Source organism: Schistocerca gregaria, chromosome 10, assembly GCF_023897955.1.
Source record: "Schistocerca gregaria isolate iqSchGreg1 chromosome 10, iqSchGreg1.2, whole genome shotgun sequence".
Classification (NCBI taxonomy): domain Eukaryota; kingdom Metazoa; phylum Arthropoda; class Insecta; order Orthoptera; family Acrididae; genus Schistocerca; species Schistocerca gregaria.
In genome coordinates this window covers 209071419-209087220 of record NC_064929.1, presented here as the reverse complement: position 1 = coordinate 209087220, position 15802 = coordinate 209071419, and positions in this window count along the sequence as shown.

The following is a 15802-nucleotide window of genomic DNA, read 5'->3' as shown; positions in this document are numbered from 1 at the left end:
CTGGACACCCCCAAAAACATACGTTTTTCAGATTAGGTGTATTTTGCTACCACCTGCTGTAAGGTGCTGCATATCAGCGACCTCAGTAGTCAACAGACATCGTGAGAGGAGAATAGGGCGCTACTCGGACCTCACAGACTTCGAACGTGGTCAGGTGATTGGGTGTCACTTGTGTCATACGTCTGTTAGCGAGATTTCCACACCCCTGCACATCCCTAGGTCCACTATTTCCGAAGTGGAAACGTTAATTGAAACGGAAGCACAAAAGCGTACAGGTCGACCTCGTCTGTTGACTGACAGAGACCGCCGACAGTTGAAGAGGGTCGAAATGTGTAATAGGCAGACATCTATCCAGATCACCACACTGGAATTCCAATCTGCGCCATGATCCACTGAAAGTCAGGTGGGAGATGAGAAGACTTGGATTTGATGCTCGAGCGGCTTGTCATAAGCCACTCATCACGCCAATAAATGACAAACGACGCATCGCTTGGTGTAAGGAGCGTAAGCATTGGACGATTGAACAGTGGAAAAAACGTTGTGTGGAGTGACGAATCACGGTACACAATGTGGCGATCCGATTGCAGAGTGTGGGTATGGTGAATGCTTGGTGAACGTCGTCTGCCAGCGTTTGTAGTGCCAACAGTAAAATTCGTAGGCGGTGGTTTTATGGTGTGGTCGTGTTTTTCATGGAGGGGGTTTGCATCTATTGTTGTTTTGCGTGGCACTATCATAGCACAGGCTTCTATTGATATTTTAAGCTCCTTCTTGCTTCCCACTGTTGAAGAGGAATTCGGGAGTGGCGATTGCATCTTTCAGCACGATAGAGCACCTGTTCATAATACACGGCCTCTGGCGGAGTGGTTACACGACACTTTCATCTCTGTAATGGACTGGCCTGCACAGAGCCATGACCTGAATCCTATGAAACACCTCTGGGGTGTTTTGGAACGCCGACTTAGTGCCAGACCTCAGCGATCGACATCGCTACCTCTCCTCAGTACAGTACTCCGTGAAGATTGGTCTGCCATTCCCCTGGAAACCTTCCAGCACCTGACTGAACGTTTGCCTACGAGAGTGGAAACTGTCATCAAGGATAAAGATGGGCCAACACTATATCGAATTCCAGCATTACCAATGGAGGGCGCCACGAACTTGTAAGTCATTTTCAGCCAGGTGTCCGGATACTTTTGGTCACATAGTGTAGTTGTCATTTGTTACATATATCTCTTACTTTTATCGTCAGCGATGTACGGGACAAAGCACAACACATGTGTGTAGTGAGGGGACTGTATGAATAACCGGTAATCTCCATCACATTAATGCTAGTAACTGAGAAAAAGTAATTATTGATAACTTATATGATCAGTATTAGAGTCTTAAAAATTGTGGCAATAGTCATGATCTTTTGAAAATGATTTAGTGTCGCGACTGCAACAGAATTTAATCGATTACTTTTTACCCCTCAGAGAATTTAATGTAACGCGTTACGGGGTAATTAACCCCACGATGGGAGCCACAGCACTGGACTGAAGTGCGGAGCAAAAACATCGTGTTTCCCTACGCTCTAGCTACAACACTGTCCCCTCCAGACACAAATGTTGACGTCGATTGCGATTTATGTAAATTCCTTTTTTATCGTTGATCCTAGCAGTCAACGTCACGGAATCTATGTAGCACACTCACTTTTTTTTTCTTTTTCTTACGGCTCGCCTTACTGGCCATGTTGAGAGAATCGGAAGCGTTCAGAAAAATGGCGGAAAATATCGCTGCCCAGTCCCAGGACAGCTAACCGCGAGACGAGGTGAGTCTAGACTGCCAAGGAGATCCCCAGGCCAGCGCTAATGGCGTCAACTGCTCGCCTGATAAGCAACGGCCTTCACACGTCCGCGCACAACACTGGCACAATGGCGGGAGCTTCGGAGCTCGTGGGAATGGTTTTTATTCCAGGAATTTACTGTCCTCCTTCTTCTTCCACTTTTTTTTAAGCTCTTGCATCAAACCTCACGTACATCTACACTCCGCAACTGACGGCGCGTGGCGGAGGGTACTTCTATTCCGTCCTCTATCTCTTCTTTCAGTCCTGCCTGGTAGGGATCCCAGACAGATGAACACTACCCAAGAATCGGGGAACAAACCCCTTGCAAAGCCACTTCTTTCCCACTGTTTCTCTTGTGTGGTCATTCCATTTAAGGTCGCTCTAGATGGTTACTCCTAGATATATTTGGTAGTTGCTGTTCCCAGCAATTTTTTATCAGTGATGTAATTGTACACTAGTTGATTTCTTCTCCTATACAACGTGATTCACGAAGATATGATTATATTTTAATATGTTATTCTACAGGTAAAACTAAAGAAAAACGTTCCGCAAATGTTTAGTTACGGAGCTATGGCAAATAAAAGATTTGGCCTGAAATTTAGCAACTTCGCTAACACGAAGCCATCGCAAAACTGAACGATGTTGAAGTAAAGCGCGATTTCCATTTATTTTGTTGTTATTGGTCTGGTGAATCTAATAAAACATGTCACAGACGTGTATCTGCAGTAGTATTCCTGAACACCCAGAGAAGCAAAGAAGGAATTTCGTAATATTTTTGATTAATTAACTACTTGGTCCAGTTTGCCCTTTAAATTCCAGACATGTGCACAAAGTTATCAACGGAAGTTGTAGAGAATTTAATTTTGGAAAAATGATGGTAATAATGTTAACCGAGACTGTATGAATATGACAGATAATCATAGCTGTTATGTTCTTTCACTGAACAATACAGAAAACTAACTCGTTTCAAGGTTAGGAAACGACTGAAACAACTCGCTAACGGTTGCCAACAATGACATAAAAGTTTCTACGTTGTCAATGGAAAGAAAATAAATTTACTAGTACAAAATCTTTTTTCCTCTGGATGATCTAGAAAACTACTGTAGATACACGTCTGGGACATGTTTTATTAGATTCACCAGACCAATAACAATAAACTAAATGGAAATCGTGCTTTACTTTAACCTCGTACACTTTTGCGATGGCTTCGTGTTAGCGAAGTGTCAGTGTCGCCCTAACCGCCGTCTGCTTCACGTCTGCTGTGCACCGAGCTACCTTAATTTAAGTATTATCTGTATTTTTCTTACTTGTCACTTCTTCTTCTGTGTGTTTTTGCTTTTAGGAAGCTTTAATAGTCGAGTGCTATTAAGTGTTCCATAGATCTCGTGTTTGTTTTGAATACAGTCAGAGAGAGTCCCTTTAGTCAGCCATAGTGCTAGTAGTGCTAGTGTTTGTTTTCAATACAGTCCAGAGACAGGTACTGCTATTTTCATTGGTTTCTACAAGAAGTGGTTAGCAATCACAGTTTAGTCAATAATCAACCGCCTTTAGTGAATTAGCAGTCTAGTTAAAAGTTGATTAACACTCTATAGTAAATTGATTTCTTAGGATGGATAGGATGTGTGGCTGCTGTGTACGGACGCAGGAGGAGCTGGCCACTCTTCGCGAACAGCTGAGCGTGTTGATGGCCGCGGTCAGCCGTCTTCAGGCTGCTGTCTCGGAGTGTAGCGGCAGTGGGGAGTCTGGTGCGTCGCAAGGTACACCCTAGGTGTTACATGCTTCACCCACTGTCCCTGCTGTCGAGACATCGCGGGTACCGGGCGCGGTTGGGCCACCCTCTCCCCAAGAGGAGTGGCGGGTTCAGCGGCGTTCGCGGCGCACGAGGCGGAGGGTCAATGTGGAGGCTGGCCGTGTGGCATCACCCGCTCTGCCTGTGAGTGGACATGTGGCCGCTCCTTCAGCAAGGTCCGAGCAGGCACACGGGGGGAGGGGTTTATTAGTTATTGGGAGCTCCAACGTTAGGCGGGTGATGGAGCCCCTTAGGGAAATAGCGGAAAGGTCGGGGAAGAAGGCCAGTGTTCACTCTGTCTGCTTGCCGGGGGGTCTCATCCGAGATGTGGAGGAGGCCCTACCGGCGGCGATAGAGAGCACTGGGTGCACCCGACTGCAAATTGTTGCTCATGTCGGCACCAATGGCTCCTGCCGTCTGGGTTCAGAGGTCATCCTCAGTTCGTACAGGTGGTTGGCGGAGTTGAAGGCGGAAAGCCTCGCTCGCGGGGTGGAATCAGAGCTAACTATTTGTAGTATCGTTCCCAGAACCGATCGCGGTCCTCTGGTTTGGAGCCGAGTGGAAGGCTTAAACCAGAGGCTCAGACGATTCTGCGGAGAGCTGGGGTGCAAATTTCTCGACCTCCGCTATCGGGTGGAGAAATGTAGGGTCCCCCTGAATAGGTCAGGCGTGCACTACACGCCGGAAGCGGCTACGAGGGTAGCGGAGTACGTGTGGAGTGCACATGGGTTTTTTTTAGGTTAGAGAATTCCCTCCCTAGGCCCGACAAGACGCCTCCTGAGACGCGGCAAGGCAGGAGTAGGCAAAATGCAACAAGGAATAACAATATTAATGTGCTAATAGTAAACTGCAGGAGCGTCTATAGAAAGGTCCCAGAACTGCTCTCATTAATAAACGGTCGCAACGCCCATATAGTACTAGGAACAGAAAGTTGGCTGAAACCAGACGTAAACAGTAATGCAATCCTAAACTCTGATTGGAATGTATACCGCAGAGATAGGCTGGACAGTGAAGGGGGAGGCGTGTTTATAGCGATAAAAAGTGCAATAGTATCGAAGGAAATTGACGGAGATTCGAATTGTGAAATGATTTGGGTGATGGTCACGGTTAAAGCAGGCTCAGACATGGTAATTGGATGTCTCTATAGGCCCCCGCGCTCAGCAGCTGTTGTGGCTCAGCACCTGAAGAATAATTTGGAAAATATTTCGAGTAGATTTCCCCACCATGTTATAGTTCTAGGTGGAGATTTTAATTTGCCGGATATAGACTGGGAGACTCAAACGTTCATAACGGGTGGCAGGGACAAAGAATCCAGTGAAATATTTTTAAGTGCTTTATCTGAAAACTACCTTGAGCAGTTAAACAGAAAACCGACTCGTGGCGATAACATATTAGACCTTCTGGTGACAAACAGACCCGAACTATTTGAATCAGTTAATGCAGAACAGGGAATCAGCGATCATAAAGCGGTTACTGCATCGATGATTTCAGCCGTAAATAGAAATATTAAAAAAGGTTGGAAGATTTTTCTGTTTAGCAAAAGTGACAAAAAGCAGATTAGAGTACCTGACGGCTCAACACAAAAGTTTTGTCTCAAGTGCAGATAGTGTTGAGGATCAGTGGACAAAGTTCAAAACCATGGTACAATATGCGTTAGATTAGTATGTGCCAAGCAAGATCGTAAGAGATGGGAAAGAGCCACCGTGGTACATACAACCGAGTTAGAAAACTGCTGCGGAAGCAAAGGGAACTTCACAGCAAACATAAACATAGCCAAAGCCTTGCAGACAAACAAAAATTACGCGAAGCGAAATGTAGTGTGAGGAGGGCTATGCGAGAGGCTTTCAATGAATTCGAAAGTAAAGTTCTATGTACTGACTTGGCAGAAAATCCTAAGAAATTTTGGTCCTATGTCAAAGCGGTAGGTGGATCAAAACAAAATGTCCAGACACTCTGTGACCAAAATGGTACTGAAACAGAGGATGACAGACTAAACGCCGAAACACTAAATGTCTTCTTCCAAAGCTGTTTTACAGAGGAAGACTGCACTGTGCTTCCTTCTCTAGATTGTCGCACAGTTGACAAAATGGTAGATATCGAAGTAGACGACAGAGGGATAGAGAAACAATTAAAATCGCTCAAAAGAGGAAAGGCCGCTGGTCCTGAAGGGATACCAGTTCGATTTTACACAGAGTACGCGAAGGAACTTGCCCCCCTTCTTTCAGCGGTGTACCGTAAGTCTGTAGAAGAGCGAAGCGTTCCAAAGGATTGGAAAAGGGCACAGGTCATCCCCGTTTTCAAGAAGGGACGTCGAACAGATGTGCAGAACTATAGACCTATATCTCTAACGTCGATCAGTTGTAGAATTTTGGAACACGTATTATGTTCGAGTATAATGTCTTTTCTGGAGACTAGAAATCTACTCTGTAGGAATCAGCATGGGTTTCGAAAAAGACGGTCGTGTGAAACCCAGCTCGCGCTATTCGTCCACGAGACTCAGAGGGCCTTAGACACGGGTTCACAGGTAGATGCCGTATTTCTTGATTTCCGCAAGGCGTTTGACACAGTTCCCCACAGTCGTTTAATGAACAAAGTAAGAGCATACGGACTATCAGATCAATTGTGTGATTGGATTGAGGAGTTCCTAGATAACAGAACGCAGCATGTGATTCTCAATGGAGAGAAGTCTTCCGAAGTAAGAGTGATTTCAGGTGTGCCTCAGGGGAGTGTCATAGGACCGTTGCTATTCACAATATACATGAATGACCTGGTGGATGACATCGGAAGTTCACTGAGGCTTTTTGCAGATGATGCTGTGGTGTATCGAGAGGTTGCAACAATGGAAAATTGTACTGAAATGCAGGAGGATCTGCAGCGAATTGACGCATGGTGCACGGAATGGCAATTGAATCTCAATGTAGACAAGTGTAATGTGATGCGAATACATAGAAAGATAGGTCCCTTATCATTTAGCTACAAAATAGCAGGTCAGCAACTGGAAGCAGTTAATTCCATAAATTATCTTGGAGTACGCATTAGGAGTGATTTAAAATGGAATGATCATATAAAGTTGATCGTCGGTAAAGCAGATGCCAGACTGAGATTCATTGGAAGAATCCTAAGGAAATGCAATCCGACAACAAAGGAAGTAGGTTACAGTACGCTTGTTCGCCCAATGCTTGAATACTGCTCAGCAGTGTGGGATCCGCACCAGGTAGGGTTGATAGAAGAGATAGAGAAGATCCAACAGAGAGCAGCGCGCTTCGTTACAGGATCATTTAGTAATTGCGAAAGCGTTACGGAGATGATAGATAAACTCCAGTGGAAGACTCTGCAGGAGAGACGCTCAGTAGCTCGGTATGGGCTTTTGTTAAAGTTTCGAGAACATACTTTCACCGAAGAGTCAAGCAGTATATTGCTCCCTCCTACGAATATCTCGCGAAGAGACCATGAGGATAAAATCAAAGAGATTAGAGCCCACACAGAAGCATACCGACAATCCTTCTTTCCAGGTACAATACGAGACTGGAATAGAAGGGAGAACCGATAGAGGTACTCAGGGTACCCTCCGCCACACACCGTCAGGTGGCTTGCGGTGTATGGATGTAGATGTAGATGTAGATGTTGCTAAATTTCAGGCAAAGTCTTTTATTAGCCGTAACTCCGCAACTAAACGTTTGCGGACCTATGTTTATATGAACTTCTTTCTTTAGTTTTGCTTGTAGAATGACATATTTAAATATTCGCCTATCTTCGTGAATCATCCTGTATATGTGCAATTAGATTTATTTACATTCAAGGTCAACTGCCTGAACCTGAGCCTCCGCAGGTCTTCCTTCCTTGCAATGCGTCTCAGGAGGAACGGCAAATATTCCGAGATATAACGGAACGCTGATTTGAATAAAAAAAAACTTCATATCGCATATCATTTAGTCCGAATGATATCTGAGAGTACATTTATAAGAAATGTAGTACGAAAGTCACGCAGAAGAGTTATTACTGACCCGCATTGTGCGAAACGTGAAACACAAAATGCTTTCTGTTGTCCCGTCATCATTTTTACTAGAAATGCAGCAGACGCAAATTGCTGTTACGTAGCGGAAACAATGTAAAATCGAGATTTTTCCAACGGTACCGTATCTCCAATAACATAATAGTTATGATTTTTAAAAAATGTCGGATGATTCTTTCCGATACACCCTGTATGTTGAACAGTGTTAGGGAGAGACAGCAGCCTTGCCTCACTCCCCCTCCAATTGTGCTTCCCTCGGTCGTCTTATTGCCAATCTTTACTAGTATTTCCTGTTCCAAGTACTGTCTCAATCATCCTTCTATCCCTCCAGTCGACTCCATTCTTTCTTAGAATGTCCGTTAATTTATTCCACTGTTCTCTATCAACAATTGCCTCCACGTCAATAAAACCAGTATAAATTTCTCTACCTCTTACAAAATATATCTCTCCTATAATTCTCAGCAGTTGCAACTCTTTTATCTTTCCCTCTTCTAAATATGTGCACTTTATTCCAGTCTTCCGTGAAGCCCACTATTTATCAGGATCAAAAAAACATTTGCTACATAGAGTGTTAAAACCTGGAAATGATTTCATAATGCCGTCTGACTACAACTTAAAAAAGAATAGAACATATTTAGGGGTAGATACAACGTAGTGTGTGCAAAGAAAGAACAACAGGCATGAAAGAACATCTGCATGGATTCTGTAATCGCACTAACTTGTAATAAGTTCATATCTTGATTTGAAGAACATGTAGGTAACTTACCTTACAGCCAAGTTACCTGCTATGTGTATGGATGGCTCAAGCTGACCATCTAACTTTCTGTATTTAGAACTCTCAAATCTAAAGAAACACAACAATCACGTCGTTGATAAAGCAATGTACAGCCAGCTCTGTCGGCATTTCCAAATGGTGACTTAATTTACGACCTGAAAAGCTCGCAAAAAAGTCGAACCATTTGCTGATAACAGTTTTTGGGAAGGTGCATTTGGTTACAACAGTGATTCACTAAGAATGATCCCCCTGCTGAAGGGGCGGCAGATCTGAAGAATTACGTGTCGTAATTCGATGTAGGGTCCAAAGTGCACACACTGTCGTGAAAATAATAGTATCTTTAAAAAGTGGCACAGCATTACGAATAAATGTCGTAAATTTTGATTGTAGTGCTTACGATTTCATCTAAACCATATTCATTGCTGTAATGCAGCATGCAATCGTCCGTGTGTGAAGCAAGTGGTATTATAAATCAACACAAAGAGGAAAAAAAGAAAAAGAAAAAAGAACGATCAAGAATATGCATCAAAAAATACTGGAAATCTTTTATTAGACGAGTTCTGATTAAGTCAACGGTGTTAGTATTGGCATGAAATAATGTAAATCCGATTCCACACCATACTTGGTTAACTGACCATCTCACTGGACAGCGAACGTTAATTTGTGAACACCGAGAAATGCACATTAAGGGTCTGAAAATGCTGTAAAAAATGTCTCTGAATCATGTTATACCAAGCCATGGTATGCAAGCCAGAATCTCATCAAATATTCGGAACATGTAATTTGAAAATGAGCAACATGAAACGACTTCAATGCAACTTAATACACGCATCAACCAAAGTTTTGCGTCACTCGTTTACTTCGAAATTCATGGTACAGAAAACAAAAATTGGCTCTGAAAAGTTAGTATGCATGGCTATTCCAAACTACACTCTTTGGCATCAAACCGACAGGAAGAAGATGCTGTGATATGCTTTTCAGAGCATTCACACAAGGTTGGCGCCGGTGGCAACACCTACAACGTGATGACATGAGTTTTCAACCGATTTCTGATACGCAAACAGCAGTTGACCGGCGTTGCCTGGTGAAACCTAGCTGTGATGCCTCGTGTAAGGAGGAGAAACGTGTACCATCACTTTTCCGACTTCGATAAAGGTCGGTTTGTAGCCTATCACGATTGCGGTTTATCGTATCGCGACATTGCTGCTCGCGTTGGTCGAGGTCCAATGACTGTTAGCAGAATATGGAATCGGTGGGTTCACGAGGGTAATACGAAACGCCGTGCTGGATCCCAACGGCATCGTATCGCTAACAGTCGAGATGAGAGGCATCTTATCCGCATGGCTCTAACTGATCGTGCAGACACGTCTCGACCCCTGTATCAACAGATGGGGACGTTTGCAAGACAACAACCATCTGCACGAACAGTTCGACGACGTTTGCAGCAGCATGGCCTATCAGCTTGGAGACCGTGGCTGCGGTTACGCTTGACGCTGCATCACAGACAGGAGCGCCTGCGATGGTGTACTCAACGACGAAACTGGGTGCACGAATGGCAAAACGTCATTTTTTCGGATGAATCCAGGTTCTATTTACAGCATCATGTTGGTCGCATCAGAGGTTGGTGACATCGCGGTGAACGCACATTCGAAGTTTGTATTCGTCATCGCCATACTGGGGTATCACTCGGTGTGATGGTATGGTGTGCCATTTGATTACACGTCTCGGTCACCTCTTGTTCGCATTGTCGGAGCTTTGATCCGTGGACGTTACATTTCAGATGTGTTGCGACCCGTGGCTCTACCCTTCATTCGATCCCTGCGAAACCCTACATTTCAGCAAGATAATGCTCGACCGCATGTTGCAGGTCCTGTACGGGCCTTTCTGGATACAGAAAATGTTCGAGTGGTGTCCTGGCCAGCACATTCTCCAGATCTCTCACCAATTGAAAACGTCTGGTCAATGGTGGCCGAGCAAATGGCTCGTCACAATACGCCAGTCACTACTCTTGATGAACTGTGGTGTCGTGTTGAAGCTGTATGGGCAGCTGTACCTGTACACACCATCCAAGCTCTGTTTGATTCAGTGCCCAGGCTTATCAAGGCCGTTATTACGGCCAGAGGTGGTTGTTGTGGGTACTGATTCTCAGGATCTATGCACCCAAATTGCGTGAAAATGTAATCACATGTCACTTCTAGAATAATATATTTGTCCAATGAGCACCCGTTTATCATCTGCATTTCTTCTTGGTGTAGCAATTTCAATGGCCAGTAGTGTACAAAAGATAGAAACACAATTCCAACATTCCTGGAAAGAGAAAAGTTCAAATTTTTATGCTTTCAATGTGTTACGGCGTAAAGTGAAGCGCCGGCACGCCAGTCGGGAACGATAGAGCAGTGATGGCTGTGAGATGTCAGTCAGTCGCACGCTGTTCGACCCCTCTCCAGGAGGACAACGCGACAGCCGCGGCCCCCTATGTCAAGAGGACGTAAGCGCCGCGACCGACTGGTGGCTGTCCCTTTCGATTGCAGCTTCAAGATTAGCAACTTGGATAGAGGCATCAACACTAGTTACTTCGCCTGTGCTCTCTACGTAGCTTCTCTATACTGAAGAAGTTTGATCATTTCGTATGTCGCCCTTTGCTTGCGACACATTTGTTTGATTGCAAAAGTTAAGTATTGTAAATTCCTTTTTGTAATACAACTCATTAATACGACTTGTTTCCTTGTGTGTGTGTCTATCGAACCGAGAACGCAGGATTCCTAGACACCACACAATGTGCGAACCCTGTGTTGCGCTACAAATATCTAAACGGTGGCAGATTTCTAGCCACACACTAAGCAGCTGGTCTCTCGGTATCGAATTCACAGGTTCAACAGTGCGACGTCACACACATTCAACAGTGTCAGGCGCGGGGGGGATAAAAACGCGGAATTTTACATAACCCCGCGGATAAAAGTCAGCCGGCCGTTGTGTCCGAGCTGTTCTAGGCGCTTCAGCCTGGAACCGCGCGACCGCTACGGTAGCAATTTCGAATCCTGCACCGGGCATGGATGTGTGTGATGTCCATAGGTTAGTTAGGTTTAAGTAGTTCTAAGTTCTAGCGGACTGGTGGCCTCAGATGTTGTCCCACAGTGCTCAGAGCCATTTGAACTATTTTGATGAAAGTCACTCGGTGAGAGGTCTGGCGACGTGGGGGGCCTCCTGCGATGAACATCTTCTGTTCCTCCTCCTCCAGTCCAACGTCCCAGACGTCACGTCCTGTAGGTTTCATCTGTGGGGTTACGTAACAAACCGCTTTTCTATCCCCTCTACGCCTGACGCTCTTGAAAGTCTGCGACATCGCATTGTTGAAACTGTGAGTTGGATAACGAGAGAGCAGCTGCTTCGCGTGTGGCAGGAAAAGAGCCCACCGTTTTGATATCCGTCGCGTAACACACGGCGCTCACATTGAGTGAATAACAATTTGAAGTTTTCTCTTTCAAGGAACGTTGGAATTGTGTATCTTTTGAAGTTCGGAAGCAATGAATGTTCGAAATCTGTTCTTTCGTTTTGATTAGTTCTGTGTATCCATTTTCAACCTGTCCAGATAACCACATGGAAAAAAGAATTTTATAAGAAAGGGCCCTGTTTCCTGTGCCTATTATTTCGCAGCACTCCTGAGTAGCGACAGTACGTCGTGGAACGTTCCTTTGCTCGGATGCAGTCTTCAGTCTGTCGAGACAAACCATCGGTGTGATGATCAAACTCCATTCTATTCATCCTAGCACGCTGAAGAGACGTGTTCAGCGTGACATACACGCTGGTTATCATCCATAGAGATAGAACTGTTACCAAAATGTTGGCGATACAGTCTACATCTACATCTACATCTACACTTACACTTATACTCCGCAAGCCACCCAACCGTGTGTGGCGGAGGGCACTTTACGTGCCACTGTCATTACCTTCCAGCCGCGCGGGATTAGCCGAGCAGTCTAGGGCGCTGCAGTCATGGACTGTGCGGCTGCTCCCGGCGGAGGTTCGAGTCCTCCCTCTGGCGTGGCTGTGTGTGTTCGTCCTTAGGATAATTTAGGTTAAGCAGTCTGTATAAGCTTAGGGACTGATGACCTTAGTAGTTAAGTCTCATAAGATTTCACACACATTTTCGAACATTACCTCCCATTCCTGTTCCAGTCGCGTATGTTTCGCGGGAAGAACGACTGCCGGAAAGCCTCTGTGCGCGCTAAAATCTATCTAATTTTACATTCGTGATCTCCTCGGGAGGTATAATTAGGTGGAAACAATATATTCGATACGTCATCCAGAAACGCACCCTCTCGAAACCTGGACAGCAAGCTACACAGCTCTTGCAGAGTCTGCCACTTGAGTTTGCTAAACATCTACGTAACGCTGTCACGGTTACCAAATAGCCCTGTAACGAAACGCGCTGCTCTTCTTTGGATCTTCTCTATCTCCTCTGTCAACCCGACCTGGTACGGATCCCACACTGATGAGCAATACTGGAGTATAGGTCGAACGAGAGTTTTGTAAGCCACCTCCTTTGTTGATGGACTACATTTTCTAAGGACTCTCCCAATGAATCTCAACCTGGCACCCGCCTTACCAACAATTAATTTTATATGATCATTCCACTTCAAATAGTTCCGTACGCATACTCCAGATATTTTACAGAAGTAACTGCTACCAGTGTTTGTTCCGCTATCATATAATCATACAATAAAGGATCCTTCTTTCTATGTACTCGCAATATGTTACATTTGTCTATGTTAAGGGTCAGTTGCCACTCCCTGCACCAAGTGCCTATCCGCTGCAGATCTTCCTGCATTTCGCTGCAATTTTCTAATGCTGCAACTTCTCTGTATACTCCAGCTTCATTCGCGAAAAGCCGCATGGAACTTCCGACACTATCTAATAGGTCATTTATATATATTGTGAAAAGCAATGGTCCCATAACACTCCCCTGTGGCACGCAGAGGTTACTTCTCCATTGAGAACAACATGCTGTGTTCTGTTTGCTGAAAACTCTTCAATCCAGCCACAAAGCTGGTCTGATATTCCGTAGGCTCTTACTTTGTTTATCAGGCGACAGTGCGGAACTGTATCGAACGCCTTCCGGAAGTCAAGGAAAATAGGATCTACCTGGGAGCCTGTATCTAATACTTTCTGGGTCTCGTGAACAAATAAAGCGAGTTGGGTCTCACACGATCGCTGTTTCCGGAATCCATGTTGATTCCTACAGAGTAGATTCTGGGTTTCCAAAAAAGACATGATACACGAGCAAAAACCATGTTCTAAAATTCTACAACAGATCGACGTCAGAGATATAGGTCTATAGTTTTGCGCATCTGCTCGACGTCCCTTCTTGAAGACTGGGACTACCTGTGCTCTTTTCCAATCATTTGGAACCTTCCGTTCCTCTAAAGACTTGCGGTACACGGCTGTTAGAAGGGGGCAAGTTCTTTCGCGTATTCAGCGCCGTTCTTGATCAATCCCATCGAACATCCTGCACTGGCAACAGTTTGGCAGTTACGGATGGCTGTAGACGCAGCATGTCTCCGTATTTCTGCTCGGACTGCCAACTACTTGTCGAGTTTTCTGCACTACGTCGGGGCAAAAGAGGTTCGTCACGATGTTGAGAGGTATCCGATTACTTTTGTCACCTCAGTGTACGTTACTCAAACATGACAGAGCCGCCACAGTAGGAAATCGCCGACTGGCAATCCAGAAGAGAACAGATCAGACCAGACGCGACTCACGTTCTCGCTCGAGTAGGCAGTCCGCAGCGAAATACGCTGTCACTCTCGCTCACCTCCGGCCATCTCAATCGCGCTCAAAGTTCGTCCCTTCTAAGTGAAGGTACACTACCTAGTGAGAAGCATCTTCGCAGTACATCTGCAGTTGTCGAATACACGGAAGAAGTAAGAGTTGTGAATTTTGTCATTGTGACAGGCAACGTTCGAGATGCAGGTGCAGATGTGCAGAGACATTCCTTTTAAGTCAGTACCCGGAAGCGGTGAGGGAGAGGTGTGGCCGGAAGCCGCCAGCCCGATGCTGAGTTTCACCGCAGCCGGACGTTCCCCAGCGGCCATCGCAGTTTCTCTGGAGAGATGCCGAGACAACCAGTTTCTGGCCGCGACCAGTGGAAGCGCAGAGGTCAACTGCAGCCGTACAGGGAGCGGAGCGGATGCAGGCGCCGACGTAGAGTGCGCCCACACAGAGAGCTCTTCTCGGCGATGCGGCCGGCTCTCTCTGCGGCGCGCCCTGCTGCGACGACTCTCCAGAATGCCCCACTGTGCAGCAACTGGCCCCAGGCAACACGGGTGGCCGCAAAGGCCGCTGCGAGACTTCGGGTCGAGTCAGGACTTACAGGGTGTAACAGAAAGGTGTGGCCAAACTTCCAGGAAACATTCGTCACACATTCCACATCCGCAACTGAATGGCCAGCGCAAGGTGACAACCAGGCGAAGGATCCGGGTTCGATTCCGGAACTGCCAGCGAATTTCCCTTGGTGGTAAGATTGTAACAGGGTCCATTCAGTCTCTTGATGCCACCTGACGAGCTTCTTGACCGAGCAGTGGCGGCTGCAGGTCACGAGAACTGACGACTGCCAGGAGTGCAGTCTGCTGATCCCACGACTCTCCACATCGCGTCCAGCCGACTGATGAGGATGACATGGCGGTCGGTCTGTACCGATGGACCAGCCAGGACCTGTGGACAGAATATAGACATTGGTCTTGAAGTGCTTTAGAGGGGCGTTGAGTAAGTAAGGCAACACACTTTTTTCTGAAAGCAGGTTGTGTTTATTCACCATCCCAATACTGAAAGGTACATACACAGAGTATATTGAACCAGAGATGGTCAAAAGTTGTATCAATTGTGGAGTAGCGTCGCTGCTCAACAGCGATCGTTGGTTCTAGGTATTTTGGTTAATGTGTTAGAGTACTTTTAGTTAGAAAGATGTAGAGAGTAACTTTGAATAGAATGATGTATGGAAATTAAAACGTTCATACCCGATGCTGAGGTATTGCAGCATGAACAGCAAAAAGTTAGCAAGCGAGTAACTTTTTTTCCTTTCGTCTTTTTGTGCAGGGTGTCAACGAGAAAAAGTTTTATTAAAATCTGAAATTATGTGTAAAATTTACTGGAACTCGCTAAATGCTCTCTTTCTCAAATATTGGATGACTGAGTTCTGCGTATTTGCACACCGTCAATCACCCTGCAAGGCAAACACAGCGTTTCTACCTGTATTACTTGTCAGATTGTGTTAAGCTTTTGAAATAAGATTATACCTTTTAACTGGTAGCCCATGATGGTTTTTTAAAGTTTCCAGCACGGTCAGTAGTTACACTAAGTATAGAAAATCAAATTTTTGTTGTTCCTGAGAGCCATTAGACAGGGGTCCTG